Below are 22,927 nucleotides of genomic sequence, written 5' to 3'. Positions count from 1 at the left end.
CACAAGCCTAAGTTTGAAAAAATCCTACCGAGTGGAGAGCGATCCTCCCACTCGGGGGCTTAGCTGCAGTCCAGCACTCGCCTAAGTTGTCTCACTTAGAGACTTAGCTGCGGTCCGGCACTCGCCTAAGTTTGAAAAAATCCTACCGAGTGAAGAGCAAACCTCCCACTCGGGGGCTTAGCTGCAGCCCAGTGCTCGCCTAAGTGTTTAAAAATCCTACCGAGTGGAGAGCAAACCTCCCACTCGGGGGCTTAGCTGCAGTCCAGCACTCGCCTAAGTGTTCAAAAATCCTACCAAGTGGAGAGCAAACCTCCCACTCGGGGGCTTAGCTGCAGCCCAGTGCTCGCCTAAGGTCATTCCGAGTGAAGATCAAGTTTCACTCGACGAATCAAATCATGAAGATGCCCAACGAGAAATCGATTTCGGATAAAGCCTAAAAGGTCCCAGACCTCAAAGTACTCGAGCCCGTGGCTCAGCAAAGTTCAACTGTTACAAGTCCACTCGGCATCCCGAGGCAAATTTAAGGCAGAGTTTAACGGATTACAAAATACACTCGGCATTCCGAGGCAAGTTTTTTCATTCCTCAGGAGGAGGAGGACTGGCAGGGGCGACAAACTCATCCAAGTCGATCCCGTCTGCGATACGGGTAGCAGCAGCAATAAATGTCTCCATGAAATCCTGGAAGTTGTGCTTCCTTGTGTTGGCGACTTGGACGGCGGCCAGCTTCTCATCCCGCACCTCCTTGCAATGGACGCGGACCAGAGACAGAGCCACGTCAGCGCCACACCGAGCTGAAGACTTCTTCCACTCCTGCACTCGGTCAGGGATTCCGTTGAGTCGAGTCATCAGAGACTCGAGGTCATTCTGGAGCGTAGACTCTGGCCAAAGCGTCGGGTTGATCCGCGTCATGGCAACCTTCAGTCGAGCCAAGTAATCCACGACACCGTCAACACGAGATTCCAGTCGGAGCAGGTTCATGGCAGCTTCATCTTTCACCGAAGAGTTGATTGGATCCAAACCTGTTTCGATCCGCCCAGTCTCCTCTTCAAAGTTCTGGCAAAGTTCTACACGACCCAAGGATAAGTCAAATTTCGTAAAACTGAGTCGACACAAAAAAAAAACAGTCGGAACTGAATGTGCACCTTCGAGCTTGATGTACAACTTCTTGGGAAAACTCCTCAAGTAGCCCTCCAGGTCGTCCCTCCTACGAGCGATGCCTTCCATCTTCTCGCCCAAGAGGAGGTTCTCCTTCTTCCAATTTGCAGTCAACCTGTTGGCTTCATTCAGAGCGGTCTGCAACCTGGTATTCTCTTTTTCCAATTGGTCGACCGAAGCCAGCTTCTGTGTGGCCAGAGCAGTCTTGTCATCAGCCTCCTTACGGGCGGCAGCCAAGTCCTGATCCTTCTTCGCCAGAGCTTCTTTCAGTTTTTCTGCAAAAAAAAAATGATGATTGAGTCGGAGAAAGCGAAAAGATACTCAAGCCTAAAAACTAACCAGTCGACAAAGGTGTCTTACCTGCGGCGCCGTCTCTGACCTTCTGCAGCTCTGTCCTGGCCAGCTCCAGATCAAGGTTCATTTGATTTTGCTGCTTCTCCAAGTCAGCCAAGCGGGTTCCAAGATCACAAGATCTCTGAAGTCAAAGGGGAGGAGTTACAATTTCAGTAAAAAAAAGCAACAAAGGCAATAAATACTAAGACTACGGTCGACTTCCAGCAGTCCACCATAGTCTCGGGGACTACACCCAGTGGGTGCACTTAGCGTGCCCCCACCGGTTCCTATCCCACCCGACCGACCCCTGAAGTCGAGTCCAAGACAAGTTGCTTCCGAGCAGCTAAGAGACAATAATGGAGTTTCTAAGACTACAGTCGAAGCAAAACATTCGACAGTAGCCTCGGGGACTACACCCAGTGGGTGCACTCAGCGTGCCCCCACAGTAAAAAAAAAGAGAAAGACGTCGACTGCCCGCAGTCGACAGGATACCATTCCATTCGGCATGACCCGATCAGACAGAGCGAAGAAACTCAACTACAATGACTCAATTCAAAGACTACAGTCGACTGCCAGCAGTCCACCGTAGTCTCGGGGACTACACTCAGTGGGTGCACTTAGCGTGCCCCCACTCGTCCAAGAATTGGCAAACACACCCAGTGGGTGTACAAACTTAAAGATCTTCGGAAAAGAGATTCTTCAAAGGACATATCGAAACAGACCAAGTGTTGAAGTCGACTGACCTGGACATTGCTCTGAAGAGCCGAGCTTGCGTCATAAGCCGCCTGGCAAGCCTCCTGAGCCACTTTCACCTGTTCCATCATGATTCCAGCCTGGCGTACAACCTCCTTCGTAGCAGCCGCTTGGTCCTCAGGGACGGGGTACGCAGCAAAAAGCGAAGACGGATCCGCAGTCGACGCTGAAGGCCGCACACTCGTCAGAGGAACAGCGAAAGTCACGGAAGCCCGAGTGGGTTCGCCATCGTCCTGAACTACGGCCTCAGGCGCCGGAGTGGATTGCGGAGTCTTGCCAGCCAACGCCTTCTTCTTCCTCTTCACCCTCAGTGGTTCGTTGTCATCATCGTCCGGGAGGTCAATAACATGAGGAGGAGCTGCAAGGAAAACATTCAATCGACCAGAGTTGCAATAAAGTTTCAGTCAACTCGAAAGCAGGACGTCAGTGATCGTACCAGGGTTGGAGGTGACAGCGTCCTCCATCTCTTGGTCGTCGTTCCTGGCGGAGACCTCAGAAGTTGCACCACTGCAAATCTCGAAATTTAGTCAGTTGGCCCAGTGAATCGACCAAGGATCCGTCCACAGTTGACAAAGGAAAGCAAGTGTTATTGTTACCCGGAAATGGTGGGAACAGCTATCTTCATCTTGGTCAAGGCCTTGGGCGGCTTGGATGGCGTCGCTCGTGGGTGCTTGGGAGCCTTCCCGGTCGGCGGAGGAGAAGAAGTCCGAGGGCGTTTCGACGACTGCCCAACAGGAGCAGTCGCCTTGCCACGTTCCTGCGCTGGATCGTGGGTGAGCTTGGATCGCCCCTCCGGGCGGGAGGGTTCAGCCTCCTCCTCCTCTTCGCTGGAGAAGATGTCGTCGCCTTCCTCTCCCTCACCGTCGGTCTCCCACTCGCCCTGGTCGTCCCCGCTCTCGCCTCCGCTCCCCTCACCTTCCTCAGTCGACCCTTGTGCCCCGTTGGGCGTCGAGTACATCTCAGTGGTCGCCTGGAAGGCAACAGACAGGACGAAAGTCAATCGACTTACCCAAAGAAGACCAATACAGAAGGCCGGATATCCGACACAAAGACATACCTGATCCACTTCATATGAGTTGTCGAGTGGAATTACCCTTCTGGCTCCTCGGGGGTTGTCTTTGTTCCCCGTGATGCTTAACAGCCACCCCTCCAGCATCTCGTCGGTGACCTCCTCCGGGTGGATCCGGGTGGTGTCGTCAAGGCCAGAATACAGCCACATCGGGTGGTCTCGCGCCTGGAGCGGTTGGATGCGCCTCTGGAGAAAGACCTCTAACAGGTCCATCCCAGTCACCCCCTCACGGACAAGCTCAACCACTCGACCCGCCAATACCTTGACTTGGGCCCTTTCCTCCGGCATGACTTTCAGAGAGACAGGCTTCTCGGCTCGGTCGAGGGAAAAAGGAGGAAGACCAGTCGACTGTCCGGGGGTCGCCTGGTCCTGGCAGTAGAACCAGGTCGACTGCCAGCTGCGGACCGACTCCGGGAAGGTGATAGAGGGGAAACAGCTCTCCCCCCTCGTCTGGATCGCCAGGCCCCCGCACAGCTGGATCACTTGCGTCTTCTCATCACTCGACTTGGCCTTTTTTACCGACTGAGAGCGGCAAGTAAAAATATGCTTGAAAAGCCCCCAATGTGGACGGCAACCCAGGAAGGCCTCACACATGGAAACGAACGCGGAAAGATAGACTATGGAGTTGGGGGTAAAGTGATGGAGCTGCGCTCCGAAGAAATTCAAGAAGCTCCGGAAGAATGGATGGGGAGGCAGAGAAAACCCTCGGTCGATGTGGGTGGCGAGGAGCACGCACTCACCGTCACGTGGTTGAGGTTCGATCTCCCCCCCGGGAGATGCGCAGCCTCGTGGGGAATGGCTCCTCCCTCAACCATGTCGTCGAGATCTTCCTGCCGGAGCACCGATGGCATCCAGTCGCCCTGAATCCAACCCTTGGGCAGGGCGGTCCGGGAGGAAGATCCGCCTCGTGTAGACCTCTATCCTTTCCCCGCCGCCGCCACCTTCTTCGCGCGCTCCAAAGCAGTGGTCTTGCCCTTCACCATCGTCGCCGGCGAGGTCTCACACGGGCTAACGGCGCTAGGGTACGACCGAAGGTCACAGGAGGGCTGGCGAAGGGAGAGAGGAAGAAGGAAGAAGAAGAGAAGCGCACGGCTTGGAAACCCCGAGCCGGCAACTTATAAGGGGCCGCTCCCGAGTGGCTGACTGGTAGGCCCAGGCAGTCCAGTCAAATCCCGCAGCAGACGCGCGCGCAACACATGGCGAAAAAGGTGACGCGAGGATCGAGGAGTTTCCGCTTTATCACTTTCAATTACTGCGGCTGCTCCCGTCTCGCGCGCTTCCCAAAATCCGAGTCCCGTGAGATCCGCGGGCCGCAGAACCACTTGCCAAAAACAGTGTATCCCGCTCGCACCAACACTCGGCATGTCGCAAGCAAAGATATTCACTCGACGAAAGGCCTGGAATGGATCAAGGCGACTAAAAGAGGTTGATGACGTCATCTGTGACAACTGACCCTAAACGAGGCACTCATATAGCCCCAAAGAACCAGTCGGAAAAGATCCCCAACTCTTTCCCCACTCTAACCTCGATCCATTCGGGGGCTAATGATGAAGCTACGTACCTAGGGTAGGGGCACGGACCCATCCAAAGAGCCCTACCCAAGGACATCCCTAGAAGAAATCACCTATCAATCGAATTGAAGGTACCCCACTCGACAGGTTCAAGACACTCGACCAAGAAGCTACCACTCGACCATGAAGCTAATCACTCGACTGCCAGGAGACCTACGGTCACTCCGTAGGCAAACGGTCAGCTGTTAAGTAGTCTTCATGGTCATTATAGCACTTTATTAGAGGCGTTACCAGTAACGCCCAATCTTAAATGTACCTTAAACCCTGCATTACTGAGGGCAGGAGGGGGCCGGCGAACTCTATATAAGCCACCCCCCTCCTCAGTATGAAGGGTTCGCACCCCTGTAATCCATACACGCATAATCCAGTCGACCGCCTCCGGGCTCCAAGACGTAGGGCTATTACTTCCTCCGAGAAGGGCCTGAACTCGTAAATCTCGCGTGTAACAACTTCCCAATAGCTAGGATCTAGCCTCTCCATACTCACCCCCCTACATCACTGTCAGAGTCGGAACCACGACAGCTTCCACTGATCCCTCACCACTCTCCTCAGCTATAGGTTGGGCACTCCTGCGTCCACGGCCTCGGGGTTTAGCACCATCAGCTTTTTTTCCCTGAGTGGGTGGAACTTGCTTTCTACCTGCTTTACCCCTAGGCATCTAAGGAACACAAGAATATTACCCAGACAACCAAAGAAATAAAAAGGTAGAATATGGACGGGTAAAAATTCAAGCTCATACTAGACACTGGATCCATTGAAATATAAACCCAGGAGACCCAGAAGCGAGTACTACTCGAACACCAGACTGCTTAATATGCATTAGAAACACAACAAGCAATCTATGCACATAGAACAAGGCTTGCAAGTATGTAACTAAAAAGATCGTTCCTATTGTGCACCAGTGTGTCATGTTTTTTAACCATCTAATCAAGGTTTTTATTTAAAAAGAACCTAACAAAATACTAGTAAGAGAATTGGGGTATTTCACCCAATCTCAACAGAATTGACGCCCTCGTCAACTTTGTTATACACTAACAAGCAAACAATTATATCTAGCAAGCAAGCATTTGAAAGGTCATAGGATCTTTCTTTGGTATACATGCTTACACATGTATAGCAAAGATAGAGCTTAACTGAAACCAACTATAAGACCCCTCCTTGTAGGAAGGAATGCTACCACCAAGAACGTAAACAAACCAAACATGCTCGTGAGAAAATCCGGCAACACCTCCTTTGTACCGTCGGACATCCACGACGGGAAAATGAATAAACAGAGCATATATTCATAATATCACAAGAAGAAGCATCCAACAAGCTCCTACAACCCATGTAGAGCAAAGTGGTGAAGCCACCAACCGTTATGAACTATAACACCCCTCCTTGTAGGAAGGAATGTAACCACCAAAAACGTAAACAAACCAAACATGCTCATGAGAAAATCCGGCAGCACCACCTTTGTACCGTCGGACATCCACGACAGGCAAATGAATAAACAAAGCATATATTCATAATATCACAAGCAGAAGCATCCAACAACCTCCTACAACCCATGTAGAGCAAAGTGGTGAAGCCACCAACCGTTATGCTACACATAGCAAAGAAAACATACGTTCCAACACACCATGGTGCAAGGTGGGGACTAGTCAACTCCAACCCACCTTGACAGGTAAACATAGTGATCATGGAAACAAACCAAGGCAAAGTTTATACAACACAAGTAGATCCTAGCTACCAAGAATCATGAACTAAGTATGAGAGTTACCATGATCAGCTAGGTGGATGGAAGGGGTGTGAAATGTGTGAGTGAACACCCATGGGAGCTACGCCCTTCCTAATACTTGCAAAGCCTCACGGTGATGTACCTGAAACAAAGTCCACGAGAGGCACTACTGGAATAACTTTATATGCCTACGGCCATATCTATGCCGACGGCTGCCGTAGGCATAGATGGCGCTATGCCGATGGCCTGGCGAATACCGTCGGCATAGAAAAGTTGTCGGCATAGCTTTATCTATGCCTACGGCAGCCGTAGGCATAGTAAGGCCGTAGGCATAGTAAGGCCGTCGGCATACATCGATCTATGCCGACGGTAGCCGTAGGCATAGTTAGGTCATCGGCATAGAGGTGGCTGTCGGTGTCAAAACCGGCGGATCTCGGGTAGGGGGCCCCGAACTGTGCGTCTAGGCGGATGGTAACAGGAGACGAGTGTAACACCCTCGATGCGACTATAGCTCCCACGTGTCGAGGCACGACTTAGAGACATAATCGCATTGAAGGCATATGTCGCAAGTAAGGTAATCTTTACACATCCCATGTAATATAATAATAAAGGGGAGATAACATAGTTGGCTTACACTCGCCACGTCAAACAAGGTACATAAATAACATTACATCATCCAATCACTCATGTCCCGACTACGGCGCCAAAATAAAAGATAACCCAACATGCGACACGGTCCCGATCACCCCCAACTGGGCACCACTACTGATCATCAGGAAAAGAAACATAGTAACATTGAGAGTCCTCGTCGAACTCCCACTTGAGCTCGAGCGCGTCACCTGGAGCGGAATCATCAGGCCCTGCATCTGGTGTAATAGTAATCTGTGAGCCACAAGGACTCAGCAATCTCGCACCCTCGCGATCAAGACTATTTAAGCTTATAGGTAAGGCAAGGTAAATATAAGTGGAGCAGCCGCAAGCGACTAGCAAATATGGTGGCTATCCTGTTCGCAAAAGAGAGCGAGAAGAGGAGGCAAAGCGCGAGCGAGAAACTAGAGAGCAACCTGCGCAAGCATTACTCCAACACCGTGTCCACTTCCCGGACTCCGCCGAGAAGAGGCCATCACGGTAACACACTCAGTTGATTCATTTTAATTAAATTAAGGTTCAAGTTATCTACAACCGGACATTAACAAATTCCCATCTGCCCATAACCACGGGCACGGCTTTCGAAAGTTCAAATCCCTGCAGGGGAGTCCCAACTTAGCCCATGACAAGCTCTCACGGTCAACGAAGGAATAGTCCTCCTCCCAAGATGTTCCGATCAGACTCGGTATCTTGGTTCTTCAAGACAACTCCGACAATGGTAAAACAAGTCCAGCAACACCACCCGCTGTGCCGACAAATCCCGATAGGAGCTGCACATATCTCGTTCTCAGGGCACACCGGATAAGCTAAGCGTACGGGAGCCAACATAACCCAAGTTGCCAAGGGACGGCCGCGCACGGTGCTCTAGGTTGGACCAACACTCAGAGGAGCACTGGCCCCGGGGGGGGGGGGTTAAAATAAGATGACCCTTGAGTCCGCGAAACCCAAGGGAAAAGGCTAGGTGGCAAATGGTAAGACCAAGGTTGGGCATTGCTGGAGGAGTTTTATTCAAGGCGGACTGTCAAGGGGTTCCCATTATAACCCAACCCCGTAAGGAACGCAAAAATCCGGGAACATAACACCAATATGACGGAAACTAGGGCGGCAAGAGTGGAACAAAACACTAGGCGAGAGGCCGAGCCTTCCACCCTTTACCAAGTATATAGATGCATTAAGATAACAAGATAATATAATGATATCCCAACAAGTAAATAAATGTCCCAACAAGGAACGGCCTCCAATCTTCACCTGCAACTAGCAACGCTATAAGAGGGGCTGAGCAAAGCGGTAACATAACCAATCAACGGTTTGCTAGGACAAGGTGGGTTAGAGGTTTGACATGGCAATTTGGGAGGCTTGAAAGCAAGGGGTAGGCATCGTAGCATTGGCATAGCAAAAGAGCGAGCAATCTAGCATAACAAAGAGAGTAGTGATTTCGAGGGTATGATCATCTTGCCTGCACAGTTGTCAGAGTTAACTGGATCCTCGAAAGCAAACTCAACGGGGTCCTCGTTAGCGAACTCGTCTCCCGGATCTACCCAAACAAGACAAACAAGCAACAAGGACACAATCAACCACGTGCAAGGATTAAACAATATGATGCAAGGATGGTATGCTATGTGGGATGCGATGCGGGATGCATATGCAAAATGTGACAAGGAATACATGAACCTAGCCTCAACTTGGAAATCCAAGTGTGCCACTGGAATGATGAGATGAAATCGCTTGAAAACGATATAAAGATCACCGGAATCGGAGTTACGGTTTGGAAATGGCAAGCAAAACAAATATGACACCGGTCTGCGATTTACAGCAAGTAGCCATCTAAATGCAATGAGATGAACATGCTACAGCACCCAAACATGACAACAAAATAAATGGCAGGGATGCATTCAAGATGCTTAACAAAAGTCTAGCACTGAGCTACGGCCAATTCATCCATTAACAGGTTCAAACAAGCATGGCAAAAATGCATATGGCAAACAGATCTCAGACTTAGTGAAATTAACACTTGTGTGGAATTTCAGATCAGGTAGCACTCTCTTCGGAGTAACAAAACTACATGCTACAGGGCCTGAACATGGCAAAGTAAAGCATGGCATGGAGCTACTCAAAGAGCTTAACAAAAGTCCCTTAGTGACCTTGAGCCAAAAGGGATCAGAAAATACAATTGCAAGCATGTGAACATGGCAAAAACATAATCAGTTTTCAGACTTAGTGAAAACTGGCACATGCTGAAAACAGATATCAAGTAGGCATGTTTACGAGCTCGATGCACTCACTAAGGAGCAAGTCATGACAATCTAAGCATTCACCCATCAAGAACACACAAAATGCAAGCTAGACATGGCAAGATCAATAGCATAGCATGCACGGATCAACTACAACATTGTCGGCAAAATTGCAAACTAGTTGACAATCTGCCCAGATTCACAAAGTAGCAAAAGTAGAGCTCGATTGACTCAAGCTAGGGTGCTCCATAATTGCAAACAAAGACATGGATGGATCGAGCACTACAATATTAACAAAACATCCTTACTAATCATCCTCAAAAGAGGCACGGATCACTAGGAAACAACATGAACATATGACAACATGAGATAAACAGCTCAAGGACTTAGTGGAAATGCTAAGTCCCTGAAATCAGAATTACCAAGTGCACCACTTCGCAAGCTTGTGCTAGACACCACACACATTACAAAAATACATGGGTTGCACCTCTGGAAAGATGGCAAAACCCTTAACAAAACATATGTAGAGCATCAGGGCATATCATGCACACAATAATCATGGCAAAAATGACAAAAAGCTAAATGGAGCAGCAGATCTGACAAATAACTTAAGTAGCCCTCTTCTAACAGCATTTCGGGAATCAAGATGAACTCAACTGAAAATGATGCAATGGAATGAAATGATGTACTCTCTGAGATGAACATTTTTATATGCTATATGCATGAATCGGAGCTACGGATGCAAAGTTACGAGGCTATGAACATGAGCATATGGACTAGAAAATTCCGGGGACTTAGAGAGAAAAAAAGGAACCACCAGATCTAGGATTTCGGTGGCACGCAATGTGAGGTCGACCGGATCCCTCGCCGGAGTCGTTGGCCGAGGCGGCGGCCGGAGCGGGAGGAAGAGGCCGGGGCGGCGGAGAGGAGGCGAGGCCGAGGCGAGGGGCGGCGGAGCCGCGGCGGCCGGCGACGAGGCGAGGTGGCGGCGCACGGTGGCGGCGGCTCGCGGCGGAGGCGGCGGGGCCGGCAAACGGGGCGAGGAGGCAGGCGGCGCGGGGGAGATGGGCCGCGGGGGCCGGCTCCAGGCTCCCTGGGCTGCGCGGCGGCGGGCGGCGGTACAGGGACACGTGGCGCGACGGGAGAGGCTGGGAGCGGCGGCGGGATTTGTCCGGCGTCGCCCGGACGTGTCCGGCGGCGCGGAGGGAAAAATTAGGGTTTTTGGGGAGAGGAAGATCCAGATTCGAAGGGGTTCTTTAAATAGGCATATAGGGAGCTAGGAGAGTCCAAATGAGGTGCGGTTTTCGGCCATGCGATCGTGATCGAACGCTCTAGATGATGGAGCAGGTTTAGGTGGGTTTTGGGCCAAATTGGAGGGGTGTTTGGCTGCAACACACACGAGGCCTTTTTGGTCCCTCGGTTAACCGTTGGAGTATCAAACGAAGTCCAAATGATACGAAACTTGACAGGCGGTCTACCGGTAGTAAACCAAGGCCGCTTGGCAAGTCTCAGTCCAATCCGGAAATGTTTAATCCCCACACATGAAAGAAAGGTAGAAATGACCACCGGAGGAGAACGAAGCGCCGGAATGCAAAACGGACAACGGGGAAAATGCTCGAATGCATGAGATGAACACGTATGCAAATGCAATGCACATGATGACATGATATGAGATGCATGACAACGATAACAACACACGGAGACAAAAACCCGAACCCGAGAAAATAAAATAACTTAACGCCGGAAACGGCAAGAGTTGGAGTACAAATTGGGAAAGTTACATCCGGGGTGTTACAACACTCCACCACTACGAAAGGATCTCATCCCGAGATCTAGGACTGAAAGAACACCGGGTATTCAGAACGGAGGTGATCCTCGCGTTCCCAGGTAGCTTCATGGTCGGAATGGTGTGACCACTTGACTTTGAGGAATTTGATTGACTGATTGCGAGTCTTGCGTTCAGTCTCTTCAAGAATAGCAACTGGGTGCTCACCATAGGAAAGATCTTCTTGGAGCTCAATGTCCTCGAAGTTGACGGTGCGCTCAGGAGTCTTGAAGCACTTTCGGAGCTGAGAGACATGGAACACATCATGAACATTTGCAAAGTTTGAAGGAAGCTTGATTTGATAGGCGAGGTCGCCTCTCTTGCTGACAATTTTGAAAGGTCCCACATATCTAGAGGCAAGCTTCCCTTTGATACCGAAGCGACGAGTACCTTTCATAGGAGAGACGCGGAGGTAAACATGATCTCCGATCTCGAAAGCCAAATCACGGTGCTTACTATCATAGTAGCTCTTCTGGCGGGATTGGGCTGCTTTGAGGTTATCTCGAATGACTTTGCACATTTCCTCTGCCTTTGTGATTAAGTCATTACCCAAAAGCTGACGTTCACCGGTTTCAGACCAGTTGAGAGGGGTACGGCACTTCCTGCCATACAGAATTTCAAATGGAGCCTTGCCCGAACTTGCTTGAAAACTGTTGTTGTAGGAGAATTCAGCATAAGGAAGACAATCCTCCCACTTCATGCCGAAGGAGATCACACAAGCCCTGAGCATATCTTCAAGAATCTGGTTGACACGCTCGACTTAACCACTAGTTTGAGGATGGAAAGCTGTGGTGAAGCGGATGTTGGTGCCCATGGCCTTCTGAAAAGAATCCCAAAACTTGGAGGTAAAGATGCTGCCACGGTCTGAAGAGATCACTTTAGGAATACCGTGCAGAGAGACAATTCGAGAGGTATAGAGTTCCGCCAATTGAGCTGCAGTGATTGACTCTTTGATAGGCAGAAAGTGAGCCACTTTGGTGAGTTTGTCGATGACAACGAATATAGCATCATTGCCACTCTTGGACTTTGGAAACCCAGTCACGAAGTCCATTTCAATGTGGTCAAACTTCCATTCTGGAATGGCAAGAAGTTGGAGGAGACCAGCTGGCCTTTGGTGTTCTGCCTTCACTCTTCTGCAGACATCACATTCATTCACGAATTGAGAAATCTCGCGCTTCATTCGAGTCCACCAATAAGCCTGCTTGAGGTCCTGATACATCTTCGTACTCCCAGGGTGGATGGAGAGGAGAGAATTGTGAGCCTCGTTCATGATCACTTTACGAAGGTCACCTTTGGGCACAACAATACGATCCTCGAAGAAGAGAGTGTCCTTGTCATCAAAGCGGTAGCACTTGTACTTGGGTTAACTCTTGGCAATTCCAATCTTCACCTTTTTCACCATAGCATCAAGAAGCTGGGCTTGGCGAATCTGGTCTTCTAAGGTAGGAGAGACTTGAAGGTTGGCAAGGAAACCTTGAGGAACAACTTGCAGATTAAGTTTGCGGAAAGCTTCACAAAGCTCGGGTTGACAAGGCTTGAGAATAAGACTGTTGCAGTAAGCCTTTCTGCTCAATGCGTCAGCAATCACATTGGCCTTGCCTGGAGTATACTCGATACTCGGATTATACTCTTGAATCATTTCGACCCATCGAGTTTGCCTGAGGTTGAGATTAGGCTGAGTGAAGATGTACTTGAGACTCTTGTGATCAGTGAAAATGTCCACTTTTCTTCCCAATAAGAGATGTCTCCAAGTCAAAAGAGCATGCACAACTGCCGCCAACTCGAGATCATGAGTGGGGTAGTTTTTCTCATTGGGCTTCAACTGGCGAGAGGTATAAGCAACAACTTTCTTCTCTTGCATCAAAACTGCGCCAAGACCTTGGAGAGAGGCATCACAAAAGACCTCGTACGGCTTGGATTCATCAGGCGGAGTTAGAACTGGAGAAATGATCAATTTCTCTTTCAAAGTGTTGAAAGCAATGTCACACTCCGGAGACCAAACGTACTTGACGTGCTTCTGGAGAAGATTAGAGAGAGGCTTTGCGATCTTAGAAAAGTTTTCAACGAATCTTCGTCAATAGCTTGCGAGACCGAGGAAGCTACGGAGTTGCTTCATGTTCTGAGGAGGTTCCCAATTCATAATTGTAGACACCTTCTCAGGATTCACGGCAATGCCCTTGGCAGAGATGATATGACCAAGATAAAGAACCTCATCGAGCCAAAATTCACACTTGGAGAACTTAGCATAGAACTGATGTTCCCTGAGCTTATCAAGCACCAAATGCAAGTGATTGGCATGATCTTCCTTGTTCTTCGAGAAAACTAGAATGTCGTCGAGATAGACCAAAACAAAGTCATTGGTGTAGGCGTTGAAGATGAAGTTCATCATGCGAGAGAAAGTTGGAGGAGCGTTGACGAGGCTAAAAGACATGACAGTGTATTCATATGAACCATAGCTTGTCCTGAAAGCCGTCTTGGGAATATCTTGCTCACGGATTCGAATCTGATGATAACCCATACGGAGATCAAGCTTGGAGAATACTTGGGCACCTTTGAGTTTTTCGAATAGCTCATTGATGTTGGGAAGTGGGTATTTGTTCTTGATGGTCTTCTTGTTCAAGGGACGGTAATCAACACAAAGTCGGTCCGTTCCATCCTTCTTCTTCACAAAAAGAACACCACAACCCCACGGAGAAGAACTAGGCCAGATGAGACCCATTTTCTCTTGAATATCGAGTTGCTTCTTCAGCTCCTTCAACTCTTCAGGTCCGAGCTTGTAAGGACGCTTGCACACAGGTTCCGTACCAGGCTCAAGATCAATAACGAATTCAACTGGCCGGTGCGGAGGCATTCCTGGAAGCTCTTCTAGAAAGACGTCTTGACATTCGCAAATGACTGGAATCTGCGAGATAGCATCCAGTTCACCCTTCTCATTGAGAGAAAACAGACGGATGGTATCATCATTCGCGGCAAAGACAATTACATCCTCAGACGAATGAGTCAATTGAATCTGCCTGGCTGCACAATCGAGATGAGCCTTGTGCTTAGAAAGCCAATCCATCCTAAGAATAAGATCAATATCCGAGTTACCAAGAACCATTGGAGAAGCCAGAAACTTGAAGTCACCCAACATGATAGAAACATCCGGGACTATTGAAGTAGCCCTCATAGACTTAGCCGAAGAAACCACTCCCATAGGTTTACCCAACATTTGTGAAACGAAGTCATTCTTGGAAACAAATGATCTTGACATGAAACAATGTGATGCACCCGTGTCAAAAAGAACTTTTGCGGGAATAGAGTTAACTGGAAAGTTACCCATGATCACATCTGACGAGTCCTCTGCCTGAGCTGCATTCAGCAAGTTGACCTTAGCATGCTTGGGGTTATGCTTGACCACAGCTGTACTTGCCGATCTTACAGGAGGAGGAGGAAGACGCCTCTGGTTGAAACACTTGTTGGCATAGTGACCCTTCTGTTGGCACTTGTTGCACGTGACCTCTGAAAGCGGACGGTGATACGGAGCACTCGATCTTGGAGCTTGAGACGAAGTCTTGTTCTAAAAGCCAGGGTTGGGTGGGTGGGAAGAACCACTGCCACCTTTGCTCTTCTGCTGATACGGCTAACGGAACGGAGGAGGAGGAAGCCAATACTTGTGCTGCTTGGCCACTTGAGTAGAGGAAGAAGGAGTAACATCTCTGACTCGCTTCTTGGAAGCATCACACCTCAACTGAGCGGCCTCTAGCTTCAGTGCCATGTTGTAGAACTCATCGTACCTCAAGGGCTCAAAGAGGACAAGAGCGAGCTGGATTTCTTCTCTGAGACCACCTCTGAACTGGTATATCATGCTCTTCTCATCAGGGACGTCCTGCTTAGCAAAGCGGCGAGCTTCTGGAACAACTTGTTGCAGTCATAGACAGACAAAGAGCCTTGCTTCAGGTTGCGGAATTCCTCACGCTTGCTTTCAACCACGCTCTGAGGGATATGGTGAGCTATGAAATCTTAACGGAATTCATCCCAAGTGATAACACGTCCACCTCTGGAATCCTTGTACTGCTGGAACCATTCTGCAGCTTGATCTTTGAGTTGGAAGGAAGCGAACTTGACAAAGTCCTCAGGCCTGACGTTACTGCATTCGAAATGCTTGCACAGATCCACAAGCCAATCGTCAGCATCGGTTGCCTCAACACAATTGCTGAAAGTCTTTGGCCCGTTAGAAAGGAACTGGTTGAGTGTAGCAGAGTGATTCTGATTGTTGCCTTGGTTCCCTTGGTTGCACTCTTGAAGAATTTGCATGATCAACTGTGTGTTTGCATTGGTTGCGGCCATCACAGCTTGCCATGCCTCCGGAGGAGGGGGAGGTGGTGGAGGATCAGGATTCGGATTCGTGCGCGTTGGAGGAGCCATCCTGAAGAGGTTGACATCCATTAGCACATCGATAGACAAATATTGAAGCTGAATCCAACGGAATGAAAATTGCAACATATAGTCTTCGCATCCGAACAAAATGAACGAATGCATTCCTCTTGAAATGGTCACATATCCATAAATTGAGAAGCCACTTAGAATTTAGGTAGAGAAATAAATCAACAAGGTACGGATCAAGAATGAATAATCGGTAAGAAATCCCAATCTCAAACCAATATTCATGGAAGAAGAACTAGAGCTACGAGAATTCCCACCTATGAAACTCTCGAACCTTTCCGGTTATGCAATCAGGTGTTGCGGATACAGGGGAAGCATAATATCTCACCCAATTCTAGCAAATCCTACATCCAGCTGTATCCATCCTTCAACACATAACCGAGAAAAACTTCGGAAACCATCTACCTCAACCTTCGAAAAGCATCCGTTATACAAGTTATGGCGATACTCCCGAACTCCCGCCCCAGTACTGGGTGGCGTCAAGGTTATCTCACCAACGAACTGCATAAAAGAGATTTTCGATGTCGGCGTACTAAACTCAGGTATTCTAGAACTTTAAACGATAAAATTATGACGACAACACTTCAGAGCTCAACTCCCCGGGACACTTCCACAAAACCCCTGACAGGAGGCACCAAGACAATGTTCTCATCATAAAACCATCGGAACGATTCCAAGATACCCGCGTGATCCTAAAAAAAATTTAGTGAAATTTGAGAAGAGAAGAGTCAAAACTCTACGTCAAGATGCCTTACCAGAGCGATGAGGAGACTGGGAAGTAAAAAGAATTCCTAAACTCTCCGATATATAATTCCTAAATGACTCATAAAATTTTTCTAGACACAACTCGGTTGCTAAAACGATCAATCAGTGGGGGCTCCTAAGGTCGGGGAAGGCTCTGATACCAACTTGTAACACCCTCGATGCGACTATAGCTCCCACGTGTCGAGGCACGACTTAGAGACATAATCGCATTGAAGGCATATGTCGCAAGTAAGGTAATGTTTACACATCCCATGTAATATAATAATAAAGGGGAGATAACATAGTTGGCTTACACTTGCCACGTCAAACAAGGTACATAAATAACATTACATCATCCAATCACTCATGGCCTGACTACGACGCCACAATAAAAGATAACCCAACATGCGACATGGTCCCGATCACCCCCAACTGGGCACCACTACTGATCATCAGGAAAAGAAACATAGTAACGTTGAGAGTCCTCGTCGAACTCCCACTTGAGCTCGAGCGCGTCACCTGGAGCGGAATCATCAGGCCCTGCATCTGGTGTAATAGTAATCTGTGAGCCACAGGGACTCAGCAATCTCGCACCCTCACGATCAAGACTATTTAAGCTTATAGGTAAGGCAAGGTAAATATAAGTGGAGCAGCCGCAAGCGACTAGCAAATATGGTGGCTATCCTGTTCGCAAAAGAGAGCGAGAAGAGGAGGCAAAGCGCGAGCGAGAAACTAGAGAGCAACCTGCGCAAGCATTACTCCAACACCGTGTCCACTTCCCAGACCCCGCCGAGAAGAGGCCATCACGGTAACACACTCAGTTGATTCATTTTAATTAAATTAAGGTTCAAGTTATCTACAACCGGACATTAACAAATTCCCATCTGCCCATAACCGCGGGCACGGCTTTCGAAAGTTCAAATCCCTGCAGGGGAGTCCCAACTTATCCCATGACAAGCTCTCACGGTCAATGAAGGAATAGACCTCCTCCCAAGACGTTCCGATCAGACTCGGTATCTCGGTTCTTCAAGACAACTCCGACAATGGTAAAACAAGTCCAGCAACACCACCCGCTGTGCCGACAAATCCCGATAGGAGCTGCACATATCTCGTTCTCAGGGCACACCGGATAAGCTAAGCGTGCGGGAGCCAACGTAACCCAAGTTGCCAAGGGACGGCCCCGCATGGTGCTCTAGGTTGGACCAACACTCAGAGGAGCACTGGCCCGGGGGTTTTTAAAATAAGATGACCCTTGAGTCCGCGAAACCCAAGGGAAAAGTCTAGGTGGCAAATGGTAAGACCAAGGTTGGGCATTGCTAGAGGAGTTTTATTCAAGGCGGACTGTCAAGGGGTTCCCATTATAACCCAACCGCGTAAGGAACGCAAAAATCCGGGAACATAACACCAATATGACGGGAACTAGGGCGGCAAGAGTGGAACAAAACACTAGGCGAGAGGCCGAGCCTTCCACCCTTTACCAAGTATATAGATGCATTAAGATAACAAGATAATATAATGATATCCCAACAAGTAAATAAATGTCCCAACAAGGAACGGCCTCCAATCTTCACCTGCAACTAGCAACGCTATAAGAGGGGCTGAGCAAAGCGGTAACATAACCAATCAACGGTTTGCTAGGACAAGGTGGGTTAGAGGTTTGACATGGCAATTTGGGAGGCTTGAAAGCAAGGGGTAGGCATCGTAGCATTGGCATAGCAAAAGAGCGAGCAATCTAGCATAGCAAAGATAGTAGTGATTTCGAGGGTATGATCATCTTGCCTGCACAGTTGTCAGAGTTGACTGGATCCTCGAAAGCAAACTCAACGGGGTCCTCATTAGCGAACTCATCTCCCGGCTCTACCCAAACAAGACAAACAAGCAACAAGGACACAATCAACCACGTGCAAGGATTAAACAATATGATGCAAGGATGGTATGCTATGCGGGAAGCGATGCGGGATGCATATGCAAAATGTGACAAGGAATACATGAACCTAGCCTCAACTTGGAAATCCAAGTGTGCCACTGGAAAGATGAGATGAAATCGCTTGAAAACGATATAAAGATCACCGGAATCGGAGTTACGGTTTGGAAATGGCAAGCAAAACAAATATGACACCGGTCTGCGATTTATAGCAAGTAGCCATCTAAATGCAATGAGATGAACATGCTACAGCATCCAAACATGACAACAAAATATATGGCAGGGATGCATTCAAGATGCTTAACAAAAGTCTAGCACTGAGCTACGGCCAATTCATCCATTAACAGGTTCAAACAAGCATGGCAAAAATGCATATGTCAAACAGATCTCAGACTTAGTGAAATTAACACTTGTCTGGAATTTCAGATCAGGTAGCACTCTCTTCGGAGCAACAAAACTACATGCTACAGGGCCTGAACGTGGCAAAGTAAATCATGGCATGGAGCTACTCAAAGAGCTTAACAAAAGTCCCTTAGTGACCTTGAGCCAAAAGGGATCAGAAAATACAATTGCAAGCATGTGAACATGGCAAAAACATAATCAGTTTTCAGACTTAGTGAAAACTGGCAGATGCAGAAAACAGATATCAAGTAGGCATGTTTACGAGCTCGATGCACTCACTACGGAGCAAGTCATGACAATCTAAGAATACACCCATCAAGAACACACAAAATGCAAGCTAGACATGGCAAGATCAATTGCATAGCATGCATGGATCAACTACAACATCGTCGGCAAAATTGCAAACAAGTTGACAATCTGCCCAGATTCACAAAGTAGCAAAAGTAGAGCTCGATTGACTCAAGCTAGGGTGCTCCATAATTGCAAACAAAGACATGGATGGATCGAGCACTACAATATTAACAAAACATCCTTACTGATCATCCTCAAAAGAGGCACGGATCACTAGGAAACAACATGAACATATGACAACATGAGATAAACAGCTCAAGGACTTAGTGGAAATGCTAAGTCCCTGAAATCAGAATTACTAAGTGCACCACTTCGCAAGCTTGTGCTATACACCACACACATTACAAAATACATGGGTTGCACCTCTGGAAAGATTGTAAAACCCTTAACAAAACATATGTAGAGCATCAGGGCATATCATGCACACAATAATCATGGCAAAAATGACAAAAAGCTAAATGGAGCAGCAGATCTGATAAATAACTTAAGTAGCCCTCTTCTAACAGCATTTCGGGCATCAAGATGAACTCAACTGAAAATGATGCAATGGAATGAAATGATTTACTCTCTGAGATGAACATTTTGATATGCTATATGCATGAATCCGAGCTACGGATGCAAAGTTACGAGGCTATGAACATGAGCATATGGACTAGAAAATTCCGGGGACTTGGAGAAAAAAAGGAACCACCAGATCTAGGGTTTCGATGGCACGCAATCCGAGGTCGACCGGATCCCTGGCCGGAGTCGTTGGCCGGGGCGGCGGCCGGAGCGGGAGGAAGAGGCCGGGGCGGCGGAGAGGAGGCGGGGCCGAGGCGAGGGGCGGCGGAGCCGCGGCGGCCGGCGACGAGGCGAGGTGGCGGCGGAGCGGCGCCGGGCGGCGGCGGCTCGCGGCGGAGGCGGCGGGGCCGGCGAACGGGGCGAGGAGGCAGGCGGCTTCGGGCAGCGGCGCGGGGGAGATGGGCCGCGGGGGCCGGCTCCGGATTCAAAGGGGTTCTTTAAATAGGCATATAGGGAGCTAGGAGAGTCCAAATGAGGTGCGGTTTTCGGCCACGCGATCGTGATCGAACGCTCTAGATGATGGAGCAGGTTTAGGTGGGTTTTGGGCCAAATTGGAGGGGTGTTGGGCTGCAACACACACGAGGCCTTTTCGGTCCCTCGGTTAACCGTTGGAGTATCAAACGAAGTCCAGACGATACGAAACTTGACAGACGGTCTACCGGTAGTAAACCAAGGCCGCTTGGCAAGTCTTGGTCCAATCCGGAAATGTTTAATCCCCACACATGAAAGAAAGGTAGAAATGACTACCGGAGGAGAACGAAGCACCGGAATGCAAAACGGACAACGGGGAAAATGCTCAAATGCATGAGATGAACAAGTATGCAAATGCAATGCACATGATGACATGATATGAGATGCATGACAACGATAACAACACATGGAGACAAAAACCCGAACCCGAGAAAATAAAATAACTTAACGCCGGAAACGACAAGAGTTGGAGTACAAATTGGGAAAGTTACATCCGGGGTGTTACAACGAGGGACACGATGTTTTTACCTAGGTTCGGGCCCTCTTGATGGAGGTAAAACCCTACGTCCTGCTCGATTAATATTGATGATATGGGTAGTACAAGAGTAGATCTACCACGAGATCAGAGAGGTTAAACCCTAGAAGCTAGCCTATGGTATGATTGTTGTTCGTCCTACGGACTAAAACCCTCCGGTTTATATAGACACCGGAGAGGGCTAGGGTTACACAGAGTCGGTTACAAGGGTAGGAGATCTACATATCCTTTTCACCAAGCTTGCCTTCCACGCCAAGGAAAGTCCCTTCCAGACACGGGACGAAGTCTTCAATCTTGTATCTTCATAGTGCAGGAGTCTGGCCGAAGGTATAGTCCGGCTATCCGGGCACCCCCTAATCCAGGACTCCCTCAGTAGCCCCTGAACCAGGCTTCAATGACAACGAGTCCGGCGCGCGGATTGTCTTCGGCGTTGCAAGGCGGGTTCCTCCTGCAAGTACTTCATAGAAGATTTTGAACACAAAGGTAGTGTCCGGCTCTGCAAAATAAGTTTCCACATATTGCCATAGAGAGAATAATATTTACACAAATCTAATCCGCTGACGTATTCCATAGCATGACATCACACCACGGCCAAGCCTTTATTCGAATCGTTTTACTGTCCCACCTCAGCGCGTTTAGCGAGGCAGTTTCCTTGGCACGTCTTGTCAAAGCAGAGATCGTGTCCCCTTATTCCGGGATTCTCATCAATACAGGCGTGGGTAATGCAACCGCGCCATTGATTATGGCGCTTGGGAGATAAGCGAGTTTTACCAGGCTGGTGGGGACGCATAGTCGCATCCGCCCATATAAGGGGATAAGGATCCACCTTTTCATCCACGCCTTCTTCCTCCTTTGCCTATCCATTTCCGCGCAGTCGAGCTCCAGCGCCCAAGTCCACACACCCCACCTCAACCTCCTTCATCCATGTCCGGAGCGGGAGGCAAGTGGATGGTCTCCTCCATCACGGAAGGACTCATCAAAAAACTGAGGAAGGCCAGATACTTGTCTAGCGACATTGCGCACCGGCTTCCCGAAGAGGGGTAGCTCATCCCCACCCCTGGGCCCCATGAAAGGGTGGTGTTCCTTCCCCATTTCCTCCGCAGACTGGGCTTCCCTCTCCACCCGTTTGTACGGGGGATCATGTTCTACTATGGCCTGGATTTCCACGATCTGGCCCCGAACTTTGTCCTCAACATCTCGGCGTTTATCATCGTATGCGAGGCTTTCCTCCACATCTGCCCCCATTTTGGCCTATGGCTCAAGACTTTCAATGTCAAGCCGAAGGTGGTGCGCGGCACCCAGGCGGAGTGCGGAGGCGCCATGGTGGGAAAGATGCCCAACGTCTTATGGCTCGAGGGCTCCTTCGTGGAGACCCTAAAGGGGTGGCAATCGGGGTGGTTTTACATCATCGAGCCACGCGGCCCTGAATGGGTCGTAGCCCCCGAGTTCCGATCCAGACCCCCTACGCGGCTCACCTCCTGGAAAGAGACGGACTTATCATGGGGTAAAAAAGGAGAGCTGACCGGACTCCAAACATGCGTCCAAACCCTGGTGGACAAGAAGCTCAAACTTGTCAATATAGTCCAGGTTATGCTCATCCGTCGGATCCTCCCGTGTCAACAACGGGCTTTCAACCTGTGGCAGTTTGACCCGGCGCAGCACCGAACTCTAAGCAGGCTCTTCGACATGATGTACAAAGATGCCTGGAAGGTGCTTTTCAAGGGCGCCGAGGCCCTCGCATCCGCTACCGAGGATCGCGGATTCATCACGCAGCGTCACGCTCATGCAGTAAGCTGTTTTTACCTTTTACAGGGCATTAGTTTTTCATAGTTTGAGTCCATGCGGGATCTAAGCTCCCTTACCTTTGACAGGATTGGCAGGAGACGTCCGAACAGATCATCTGTCCAGCTCCTTTGCCCGAAGGCCCAGCGGACGCTCGCTTGGCGAAGCTGCTGGTTCTGGCACCTTATGTGGTGCCGGAGAAGAAGGCCAAGAAAAAGGCCACAGGGACTCGAAAGAGTGCCCGATGCCAGGAGGCGTCGGATTCATCATCCGACGACCCCAAGACGCACTCCTCCCATGAGGACGAGGATGAGGAAGAAGAGACCTCTCCCCCTCCAGTGGGGGAGGAAAGAAAAGGAAGGCCGCCCCAACTGGGGAGGCCGAAGGGTCCAAGAAGGGGAAGACCCTTTCTCTGGACTACTCTGCC

At 49.3% G+C, this 22,927-nt stretch overlaps 1 long non-coding RNA gene across 1 annotated transcript in view; it reads right to left on the bottom strand.

Moving 5' to 3' along the window:
- Positions 1-6,369: 6,369 nt before the first annotated feature.
- The window catches only part of LOC119273497, a 40,934-nt gene continuing 24,376 nt past the window's right edge, over positions 6,370-22,927 (bottom strand). The window contains exon 2 of the long non-coding RNA XR_005134876.1: positions 6,370-6,743. This is a non-coding gene — a long non-coding RNA (uncharacterized LOC119273497). The remainder of the gene's footprint in view (positions 6,744-22,927) is intronic.

Source organism: Triticum dicoccoides, chromosome 3A (genome assembly GCF_002162155.2).
Source record: "Triticum dicoccoides isolate Atlit2015 ecotype Zavitan chromosome 3A, WEW_v2.0, whole genome shotgun sequence".
In the NCBI taxonomy this organism is placed as follows: domain Eukaryota; kingdom Viridiplantae; phylum Streptophyta; class Magnoliopsida; order Poales; family Poaceae; genus Triticum; species Triticum dicoccoides.
Note: the sequence above shows the minus strand (reverse complement) of the source record. Positions and strands in the feature narration are given on the sequence as shown.